This window comes from Sus scrofa, chromosome 5 (assembly GCF_000003025.6).
Source record: "Sus scrofa isolate TJ Tabasco breed Duroc chromosome 5, Sscrofa11.1, whole genome shotgun sequence".
NCBI lineage: Eukaryota > Metazoa > Chordata > Mammalia > Artiodactyla > Suidae > Sus > Sus scrofa.
Window position 1 is genome coordinate 61,569,827 of NC_010447.5, and position 12,814 is coordinate 61,582,640.

Genomic DNA, 12,814 nt, shown 5'->3' on the forward strand with positions numbered 1-12,814 from the left:
TATTATCAATTTTCATATATATTTATTAAATTCACTTTTCATCATCATACAATTTTTTTTCTGAAAACATACAATATTAAATCACTTATCTCAATCAATTTTACTTCCTGGATTTTATTTACATCTATCACATTAAATGACACACTTGAATCCTTCTGACAATCAAACCCTTTCTAAGTTCTTCTCTCTATGTGTTTTCACAGTATCCCTTTCATCTGGATACTTTATTATGTAATTTACTCTGATGAACCCTTTATAAAACATTTTAATTACTTCTCTGACAATTATAGGCCAATAAAATGCTTCAGAAAAAAATTGAACATTGAAATAGAAAATGTCCAAAATCAGATGATAAAGTTCACATACAACTAGGAAAATGAAGGGAGAAACTAAGAATGTGGCCCTGTAAGTTGAAGAATAAGTGTGTAGTTTTCAATTTCTGAAAGAATTTTCAATATAGGTATAACTGACTTGTGTTCTGTTCCTCTTGTTTTGATGATTAAGCCAATAATTTGAAATTTTTCTTAGTTGACTCAATTCTCTAACTTTGCTTTCAAAAATTCTCTCAGTTTAATCACAGCTTACCCTCTACCCCCAAAAAGATAAAAGAGAATAGGTCTATGCTTTATGTCATAATAAAGTATTTCTTAGAAGAAACTTCCATACATAACCACAAAGTTTAGAAGTGCAAAGATTGTTGTTATTTATTATACTCTTTTATAACATTGATTTCAAGAGAAAAATCAAGGCAAAAAATGATTAATTTAAAAAATAATATATATGTTTATATGTGTTTCAGAAAATACTGTGAAAAAGCCCCCAGAAATCTGCCTGAATCCTTTGCTAAGCATATAACTGTATATATTCAGAGGAAGCTGAAGGAGGCCTGGTGAAAAAAGAGAAACTGAGAGAACGTAGTGAAATTTCAGCTGCTGGCCAATACAATGAAGAGAGTTTGGAGTCTGATTCCAGACATGTTAACTGACTCTAGAACAATAATCATTCTTCAGAGGAACATAAAATCCAAATCTTTAAAAGTACATCATTCAAAAAAATAAAAATAAAAAACCACTAGGCATGTAAAGAAACAAGAAAATGCGAACCATGTTTTAAAAAACAATCAACAGAAACCAACCTCTAGGTGAACCAGACATTGCAATTAAGAGCTAAGGAATTAAAAGCAATTAAACCATCTTTTGTAAATATATTAAAAAGATACATATGCATGATTATATAGACAGAGAACATCCACAGAGAAAGTTACAAAATATAACTTAAAGAAAATTCTATATCTACAAGGTACAGCTGAAGTGGAATATTTTTTGGATGGATTGAACAGTGGATTAGAGAGGATGGAAAAACAGGTCAGCGAACTTAAAGAGAGATCAACAGAAGTTCTATAATTTAAAGACCTCTTCCCCACAAAAGACTGATGAAAATAAAGAACTTTTCAGAGAACCATGTGTCAGTAGCAAGCGTCTAACTTATATGAAATTAAAAATATTTTGAACCAAATGAAAATAAGTACAACATACCAGCACTTGTGGGATGCAGGTAAAATGGTACCTAGAGAGAAATTTATATCACTAAATGCTTTTAAGGAAAAATAATGCTCTCATATCAGTTAACTAAGATTTTAAGAAATGAAATTAAACACAAAACACTGTATAAAGGAAATAAGAGCAGAAATAAAAAATAAAACTGAAACATAATAGGGAATATCATAAACCAGAGCTAGTTTTTAAAAGATTAATAACATTGATAAACCTGCAGGCAGATTGGCCAAGAAAAATTAGAGAGAGAATCATAAATGAGAGAAGACATAGCTACAGCCCCCATAGACATTAAAATGAGATAATGTTAGTCAAAAGATAATTGATCATAAGTCTAATTTTTTCTGCACTCTCACTTCTCTCTTATTACTGTATTATCTACATTTATGCTAATGCTACTGTGTATTGATGTGATGTTTCTTATTAACTGATGTTAATAATTTGTATCTTTTCTTTTTTTTGGTTATCCCAACTAGAATTTTATAAATTGTATTGATATTTTTTTAACACATCATCTTGTTTTCCTCCATTTTTCTCTTTTGCTGTTTTCAATTTTATTGGTTTCTGCTCTGATTTTTATTATTTCTCTTTTGTTTGCTTTAGACTTAAGTTGCCTTAAATTCTTAAATTTAGACTTAAATTCTTAAATTAAATATAAATATAAATTATATATTAAATATAAATATATATTATATACATAAATATAAATTAAATATAATATAAATTTAAATATAAAGTCTTAAATTTAGACTTAAATTGCCTTAAATTCTTTCATTAGTTTCTTGAAATAAAAGCTTGGATTTTCAATGTGTTTATTTTTGTATTATATGCAGTTAGTGCTAGACATTTCCCTCTGAGCACAGCTTCTGCTGCATTGCACACATTTTAAGTTGTAATTTCATTTATTTGAAAATACATTTTAATTTCCCTTTAGACTTCTTCTTTGATGCATATGTTTTTAATGGTTTGTTTTTTAATGATGTTTAGTCTCCAATTACTTGAGGGTTTTTCAGTTGTATTTTATTACTGATTTTTGTATTAATTCCATTGTGTTCTGTGAAAATACTATATATATTTTCTATGTTTTTAAATTTGTTAAGAAGTGTTTATGGCTCAAAATGAGGATTATCCTGGTGAACTGACCATGCAAAATCGAGAAGAATGTGTATTCTGCTGTTGTTGGAGGAATTGTTCTATAAATGTCAATCAGTTATGTCAAGTTAGTTGGTAATGCTGCCAGGTCAACTATCTCCTTAATTGATTTTCTGCCTGCTGGATTTATCAATTATTATGGAGATGTGTTGAAGTCTCCAACAATAACAGCTAATTTATCCATTTCCCTTTGAAGATCTCTTAGTTTTTTCCTCACGTATTTTACACTCTATTATTAGCTATGTACACACTAAGGATTTTTATGTCTTGTTGGACACTTAACACCTTTACCATTTTGAATTGTCCCTGTTTATCCATATTAATGTTCTTTGTTTTGATAGTATATGTAATCATAGGCTTATGTCAATTTGGTAAAAATGAATTTGGTAGTTTTAAAATTGATTTTAAAAATATGCCTGATTATCTAATATTTGTTGATTAAAAATAGAAACAAATTGATGATGTTTGCAGACTCTTCACATTTACTAACACTTTCCAATTTAATCCTTCTGAATTATACTCACTAATTTGATATGAGGCTTTTTTATTTTTTATTTTTATTTATTTATTTATTTATTTAATTAATTTTTTATTACTCAAATGAATTTATCACATCTGTAGTTGTATAACCATCATAACAATCTAATTTCACAGGATTTCCATTATTTTTTATTTTTTTTATAGCTGCACCCTTGGCATATAGAAGTTTCTTGGGCCAGGACTGAATGGATCCTTTCACCCACTGCACCAAGCCCCAAGGTCAAACCGGCACTTCAGCAGTGACCTGAGATGCTATAGTCAGATTCTTAACCCACTGCACCACAGCAGGACCTCTTAACATAAGCAGTTTTAGTTTGGACTGTAGATGGTTGAGTCTAGTATTGAGGAGGCTTCTACTAAAATTAGGAAAGGTAGAAGTTGAAATGCGTTAACCATTTAAATGCTTCCAAAAGGTTTATTTTTAAAATATGGTATTCCATTTGATTATATTTTATATGTCTTTCACAAGCATTTTTCCTTTTCTTCATTCACTTTACAAATGCTGACTACCTGGAGTTCCCGTTGTGGTGCAGCGGAAACGAATCCGACTAGTAACCATGACGCTGCAGGTTCCATCCCTGGCCTGTCTCAGTGGGTTAAGATCCAGTGTTGCTGTGAGCTGTGGTGTAGGTCACAGACGCAGCTTGGATCCTGTGTTGCTGTGGCTCTGGCTAGGCTGACAGCTATAGTTCCAATTGACCCCTAGCCTGGGAACCTCCATATGCCACGGGTATGCCCCTAATAAGAAAAAAAAGTTCTGAATACTAGAAATATATATAAAAGGGATACTTACCTGAGTTATATCAAAATATGATTTGGGGCTTTTCTATCTGTGATAGAAACGAACAGACATTCTAGGAAATATCATAAATTCCATATTATTTATTTATTCACTGGAGTTACATTTATTGAGTTGACTTATGTGAGGTGTTAGTCCCTGAGTTATAAAATAAGTATAATCCATCAAGACCTTTTAGCCTAGGGTGATTAATTCACAAGCATGACAGTGCAGGGTCAAAGGACAAGGCTAAATGAGCCTGGGCTGCTTTAGGAGTATGTTAAACAGGTCTTACACAAATGTAGGCTGTGAAAAGTTGTCTCCTCTAAATAGGTGTTTTTTGGGCAATATTTAAGATTTAGCCAACTGAAAAGGGTAAAGAATAAGTGGGATAAGACATAGGCAGAGACACACTATTTTCAGTCTTAATCTATGTTTTGCATATGCTCTATCAAGTAACAGCAATCGCTAAAAAAACAAAAAGGTATTTGTTGCCTCTCAGGGGCTCTGAGGAATTGAAACAAGAGGTGTTGCAACTCTTACACTCAGGAAGCACTGACAGGTGAAATAGGACCAATAGAATTGAATGCATATGAAAATCAAATAATTGTGTAACAGAAGAGAAAGCAGAAAAAGGACTGTGAGGGTGAGTGGGTGATGTGTGCAGCAGGTGTCTCTGCTCACAGCTGCTGATGCACAGCAAGCACTAGCTCTGCCAAGGTTGTGGTGGACACTGTGGCTTCCAGGGGATGTGTGACTTAGCCTGTGACGTCGACATGGTTGGAGCTGCTGTTCCCTGACTATGTGGCTGAAACAATGGCCTTTTTTTTCCATCAACATGTCTCTTGATAACTGAAATACTATAAAGAGAGTGAAATGAAGAAGCTTTCAGGGGAATAAAGTGAATTAAAAAACCCTGGTAGAGGAAGTAAGATTGGTTTAGAGATATTCACAAATATAAGAGGAAAGACGACGACTAAGCTTTCAGGCTTCATAGCATACAAAATCTGTTCATTCGTATATGTTTGCAAGGAAATATAAAACCTAGGGATTATGTTGATATGGCTGCACTGAAACTCAATCACCTTTTTGTTAGACATAATATTAACATCCATGAATTAATGGATTACTATTGATTAGATTTACAAGGACAGTAACACATATATCAAATTTAGTGTTATGAAATGGATATACCAGTAAGGTTTTTTAATTTGTGTTATGAGTTAATGACTAAAAAGTGACTTTACAAAGCTTGTAAATGTTAAATATCTCATTACAGTGAAGGATACTATTTTCTTAAAAATCATTTGTTTAATTAAATATGTATATTCTTTTTGTACACACATTGTGGATTTTCCTCCTCCATGTTTTTTCTGGTGTTTTAAAAGTAACTTGTCTTCTTAATATTTACATTATAAAACCAAAGAATTATACTTTACCAATTGGATTACACAGGGATAAAATTTATGAGAGATTAATGTATATATAAAAGCTACTTATCTTCTGAATATTTGTATTTTTGTGTTTAATGTTTAGCTCTTTGTTTTGCTTTTTATTTTTAAAAAAACAGACTTGTCAAAATTCCTTTAGCCTAACATAACTAAAGGAAACATCATTCCTCAGTAGAATAAAATATTTAATATTTGCAATATTTGTACTTTCATATCAAAAATCAATTTGAGATTCACTGAGAAAGAAAATTTAAGACTAAATACCTGAAAGTTTTAGCTGGGAAAGTTTTAAAAATATGAAGTTTAAAATCAGGAGTTCCTGTGAGTTCCTATTGTGGCTCAGTGGTAATGAACCCAACTAGTATCCATGAGGATGTGGGTTCGATCCCTGGCCCTGCTCAGTGGGTTAAGGATCCAGCGTTGCTGTGAGCTGTGGTGTGAGTCATAGACATGGCTCGGATCCTTTGTTGCTGTGGCTGTGGCATAGGCTGGCAGCTGCAGCTCAGATTCTATCCCTGGACTGAAAACTTCCTTATGCCTCAGCTGTGGCCCTAAAAAAGCAAAAATAAATAAATAAATTAAATAAATAAATTAAATAAAATCTAGCTAAATTCTAGAAAAATCCTCTGATCTAAGATTGTAGATATTGACCTGTCAATTCTTAGGTGTGTGTGAACATGAGAGATTTGGGAAAATTTTAAAGGACTGATAATAAAAGTTTAAAAAATATAAAAGAATGGTATATACCATTATAAGTTCAGAATAAAATTGCAAAATCTCCTATTCTTTTGTAAATGAAGAGTACATTTTTATATACCTTTGAATTACCGGGTTACAACATAGCAAGGTAGAAGATTTAATTTATGAAATATGTTCAATTTGAGCTATATTGTTATTTCAGTTGGAGGCAGTCTTAATCCTGGGGAACTTATTTACTTAGTGATTCTAATTTAAAAAGACAATATTAATTATTAAAATACATGTTATTACAGGGCAAAGAATTGATAGACCTAGATATTACATTAATCTAAATGCTCAGATTTCAAGTAGATTTGGTTAGAATTTTCTGTTCGCTATTTTTCTTTAATAAATACTTCAGGGATTTTAGCAAGGTTTAAATTGGGGTATACAGTTGTCCCTCAGTATCCGTGAAGGACCAGTTCCAGGGACCACACCCCCTTCCCTGGAAGAAATGTTGACCAAAATCTGCAGATGCACAAACCCATTACATAAAAGGGATTTGCACCTTACCTATGCACATTTTTCTGTACGAGTTAAATGATCGCTAGGTTACCTGTTACAATGTAAATGCCACATAAATAGTTTAAATATAATGTAAACACTATGTAAGTAGTTGCCAGATGCAGCACAGTGAAGTTTTGCCTTTTGGAACTTCCCGAAATTTTTTCAAATATTTTCCAACTATGGTTGGTTGAATTTACCAACCACAGATGCAGAGGGCCAATTGTATATGGGAAAAAAAAGAGAATATTGATCTATTTAATTCATTTAGTTTATACGGATGTATTTAGCAAAGATTTTAACTTAAAACCTTTATTTCTGTTCTGAGGCAGTCCTAGGGAACAAGAAGCAACACAGCTTTGTTTCCCTTTTTAAAAAGCAGACCTTTTGAACAGAAAAAATGGCAGGCTGGAATCAAAAAGGTTTTCAAATTTTTCTCTGGAGATTTCAAATACTAAATCAAAGTTTTTTTGGGAGATTTGCCCACTTATCTGTAGGAGCTATGACAGAGTGGGCCCACTTTGGTCTTTTTTTTTTTTTTTTTTTTTTTGGTCTTTTTGCCTTTTCTGGGGCCGCTCCCACGGCATGTGGAGGTTCCAAGGCTAGGGGTCTAATTGGACCTGTAGCCACCAGCCTATGCCAGAGCCACAGCAATGAGGGATCTGAGCCACGTCTGCGACCTACACCACAGCTCACGGCAACACCGGATCCTTAACCCACTGAGCAAAGCCAGGGATTGAACCCACAACCTCATGGTTCCTAGTCGGATTCGTTAACCACTGAGCCACGAAGGGAACACCCCACTTTGGTCATTTGATGCTTGTTAGTTTTTGTTTGTTTGTTTGTTTAGGACAGCACCCGAGGCATATGGAAGTTCCCAGGCTAGGGGTCAAAAATCAAAGCTGCCACTGTGGGACTACACCACAGACACAGCTACAGCAATGCCAGATCTGAGCCAAGTTTGAGACCTACACCACAGCTCATGGCAACACTGGATCACTGAAGCCACTGAACAGGGTCAGGGCTCAAACCCTTGTCCACACCTTATACTAAACATAGCAAATGTTAACTAATCTCTACCTCCATTACCAACCCTGTGCCCAAGAAAATGCCAACATCATCCTTGATTTTCTTTCTCATCTTTTACTCATCAAGCCCTGACAGTGTCAATCCTAAACTTATTATTATTATTATCGTCTTTTTGTCTTTTTAGGGCCACACCCGCGGCATATGGAGGTTCCCAGGCTAGGGGTCTAATGGAGCTGTAGCCACCACCCTCTGCCACAGCCATAGCAGCTGAGCCGTGTCTGCGACCTACACCACAGCTCACAGCAATGCTGGATCCTTAACCCACTGAGCAAGGCCAGGGATCAAACCTACAACCTCATGGTTCCTAGTTAGATTCGTTTCTGCTGAGCCAAAAGGGAACTCCTATTATTATTATTATTAATGGCCACACCCTGAGCATATGGAAGTTCCTGGGCCAGGGACTGAATCCAAGCCACAGCATTGGCAACACTGGATCATTTAACCCTCTGTGCTGGACAAGGGATGGAATCTGAGCCTCCGCAGAGACCTGAGCTGCTACAGTCAGATTCTTAACCCACCGCACCATAGCAGGAACTCCAATCATTATTTTTATTTTTAATTATTATCATTATTATTTATGACATTTTATATCATCCTATCATGATATCTCTCATTAAAACCTTTATCTTTGTTCTCCTGAACTGCTGCTACTGCCTTATAACTGTCTTCTGATCTTCTTTGTTGCTCTGAAATGTCAATTCCACTTCTCCACAGCAGCTGGTTATATATTTGAAACTCAAATCAGTCATTGCCATATGACTTATATAACTCGATAAGCTTCCATTGCCCATGGAATAACAGTAAGTCTACTCAAAGAGTTGTTAAGATTGTTCCTCAAGAGTGTCTTCTTCTCAGTTCCATTTCTTCTCACCGTCCTCCTACTTCTTTGTGTGGCCCACAAGGGTTACTTATTCCATTTATGAGTTTATATTAACTTCTTCGATTTGTCTGCTTTTCCCTTAATTTACATCATCAACTCTTAATAATTCTTTAGGACTCAAATCAGATCCTATCTCTAAAAATAAAACTGCTTTTTTTTTTCCCCCTTTTCTAGGGCTACACCCATGGCATGTGGAGGTTCCCAGGCTAGGGGTCTAATCAGAGCTGTAGCTGCCGGCCTCTGCCAGAGCCACAGCAATGTGGGATCTGAGCCGCGTCTGCAACCTACACCACAGCTCACGGCAACGCCGGATCCTTAACCCACTGAGCAAGGCCAGGGATTGAACCTGCAACCTCATGGTTCTTGGTCGGATTTGTTAACCACTGCGGCATGACAGAACTCCTAAAAATAAAACTGTTTTTAACCACCACTCTACTTCAACCCATGCCAGGCTTTGATTTCATTGGTTCTTTTTTCAAGAGGCACACCTGTATCACTGCCTTTCACACAATTACTTGTAATTATTTAAAATTATTTACTTGTAGTCTGTTTACAATTGACTAAACACCTGAACTTCAGTGACTGTCTTCAGCATACAGCAGAGACTCAGTTACATTTTATACTCAATAATTATTAGTTTAACAAATGCATTAAAGAATATCAAACAACATGCATTAATTAAGGTTGAGTATTTTTATCTCTTGCATCAAACAGCCTGAAAATATCAGGAGGGATTTTCAGTAGGGCTGGAGGAAAAATTTTGTTATAAATTATAATAAGTACATTAAGATGCAATATAATACACATAATGTAAAATGTACACCATACAGAGTAAGAGCCTAGGGCACCATCTTAAAGATTCAGGAATTCACTGTCAGAACCTAGGTAAAAAGAGAGCTGGTGCTATTCAGCTTCATACATATTAGGAGAGGAAGGAAATTTAAACAAAGGTGGTTTCTAATATGTGTCCAAGGTGTACGTCACAAGGGCACCCCCTCTAATTTTCAACCCTGATTTAGGATTAAGCTGTTTATTACCCATACAACTGTATATGCACGCTCCAGAAGGAGTCGAGCAGGGAATCACTGATTAAAGAATTTGGAAAGTAGCATGATGGAACTTGTACTTAAAGCATTTTAACCCAACACCTGGAATGACAGAGATGCGAAGGCCTGGAAAATAACATCTCAGATAAGGAAAATAACATGAGGATGGAGAGGAGATACTATATTGAAAAATTTCTTATAGGTCGAGTCCCCTAGAAACTCAGCACCCAATTGTACTGACTCTCAATTAGCACCTGTATCTGCCTTCTATTCTCCAATTCAGTGCTCTGCTGAAACTGATTTTTCTGACATTCAAAGAACTTGATCTTAAAAGGTCACCCAAACTCTTCTACTCTCTGAACCCAAATTAAACGTCAATATTTGTTTATCTTCTGAAAACATTTGACTTGACTGAACTCCTCTTCTTTTTTTTTTTTGTCTTTTTTTTTTTGCCATTTCTTGGGCCGCTCTCACAGCATATGGAGGTTCCCAGGCTAGGGGTTGAATCGGAGCTGCAGCCACTGGCCTACACCACAGCCACAGCAACACGGGATCCGAGCCACGTCTGAGATCTGCATCACAGCTCACGGCAATGCCGGATCCTTAACCCACTGAGCAAGGCCAGGGACCGAACCCGCAACCTCATGGTTCCTAGTCGGATTCGTTAACCACTGCGCCACAACAGGAACTCCTGAACTCCTCTTCTTATTTAAATTTTATTGATGCCTTTCCTCTTGGGTTTTCTCTTAAGATTCCTGGCCATTTTTTTCTCTTCCATTTTTGTGCCCCCTCTCCCCCCCACTTCTCTTAGAACTGGGAATGTTGGTGAATCTCTAAGTTGCATTCTTTATCTCTTTCTCTAGGAGCTGTCCTGTGGCTCTCTCCAGGGTTTCATGTTATACTTAGGTAAGACTATTCCAATATTTATATCTCAAACTTCGTGTTCAACTGTTTACTAATTATAGCTGATTTAATGTCCCCAATAATTCATAGGTTTTCTGTGATTCTAATATCAAAGAATGACACTAAAGAAACTAAACTCAACGAACCTGAAATATTGATATAATTGCAAATTCAGACAGTGCACATACATATCACAATCATGTGAGAGTGAAAGCCCTAATTTCCCTTCCTTTCTCTAATCAAATGTTGTAAATTACTTTCAAGCTGTACACAGCTTTTAAAAATGCAGTTATACTCCAATACATTTTAAAAGATGATTTCTCAGACAAAAGTCCAGAAGGCAATTAAACCATGTAGATAAGCTCCAATTTGTCATCTATGTCATGATTAAGCTCAAGCCAATGCGAAAGCTAAAGCTGTGAGGTATATAACAGATTTTAAACAGTGTGATGATAGATCCTAGTTTGCTTTATGCAACTGCTTAAGAGGGTATTGCATTGAGTTTGCATCACTTTCTCTTAAAATTATTTTTATTTACAATTATTACTTATAAATAATAAACAATTATTTACTTGTTTCTTCAGCTATGTCTTCCCTGTTCCTGCAGCTTACAGCTGTAATGCAGTCGATAGAGACTTCACGGCAGGGAGGACACCTCAGCACAGCCTCAGTGGTCAGCTGAGGAAGAGGATGTCACTGAGTGATGTCACTGCTCCTAAGCCCTTAGTCCTAGGTTCCAGCTCTTATGGACCCTCCCTCAGCAACCACCCCCCCCTTCCCTTACCCCCACTCTTCCTTTCCCCATCTACACTCAGTCCCAGCTCCTGATTGCTTTCTCCATGGCTAGTACTCATTATTTTTAGATTAATACTTCATGTCTCGGGGATCTATTTCTGAAAAACTAGATAAAAAATAGCAAGCTTCTTGTTGAAAAACTGAACTGGTGTTGTCTACAGTGGGAAAAACCCCTGATTAACCATGCTGGGGAGAAATTGATTATATTTTTATGACTTCATCACACATTATATATACATATACATATATATATACTGTATTTCTCATATTTTAATAAATGATGGGTGCTATATAAATTAAAATATTCTGTTTTCTTTTGACTGGTCAAATGTGTTATTTAAAAAATCTGTCTTTATTTTCTACTTTTTTCTTGGCCTTTCTCAAAAACTAAAAATATGTCTTCCTTTTTTTCTTTACACACATTACTTATGTTTAGTCTCATTTGCCTGAAATTTTTTAGACATAGAGAGCTGTTTATTTTTCCAAAAATATACCCAATTATTTAAACACAATTGATTGAATGTTCTATAATTTATTGTCTGGCTGGCCATTTAAGTAATATACCAAGTCATAAAATGATAAGCGTTAATGGAGATATCCTCATGGAACATAGAATTATTGGAGAAGATATATATCAGTTAAATAACTACAGAAATTATTTTTAAATTATAGTATTATTATTGCTTCAAAAAAGGTAAATTATCAACATGATGCTCTGAGAAATAACACAGAGGTAAGTGACCTAAGTGTAGGAGTTCTCACAAAATCTCTGAGGGGGTGCAGATTAGAAGAGATATATTAAATATCTTATTCCTCTAGTTACTTAGGTAAAGAAATGATGGAGAGAGTTTCAGCTAAGGACATTAGGATGTGTAAAGAGCAAATGATGTTGGGAAGAATGGGCCATTCAATTAAAGAGGAATGATGTGTCAAGAGCAAAGAGAGAGAAGCAAGTACGGCACCACCTGCAGCTGTAAAGGCAAGGTCAGAGCAGAAGCACACAGTTTGAGAATGATTTATTATTTTAAATCAGCCAAGTTTTGTAATTTAACTTGAAAAATGGAATGCTAACCTTTGGTAGTATAGGAACATATTTGTGATAATAATATTGTTTATTTTGTTTCCATTTTTGAGGTGTGCGTTTTAGTTGTTAATATGTGGGTTATTAAGAGCAGATGTTAATTGATGAGGAAATAAGTGAGCTGAAACCTAAAGGAGAAATCTTTTCAGCACATGTGCATGTACAAACACATGCTTTTAAGTAGTGATGGAAACACTGACTGTGGATGAAGAGACCACAAGAAAATATAGAATAAAGAAAGAAGTGTTTAAGAAGAAGAGAGTGGTGGATGTTGTTGAATGCTATTAAAAGCTCAACTAAAAGA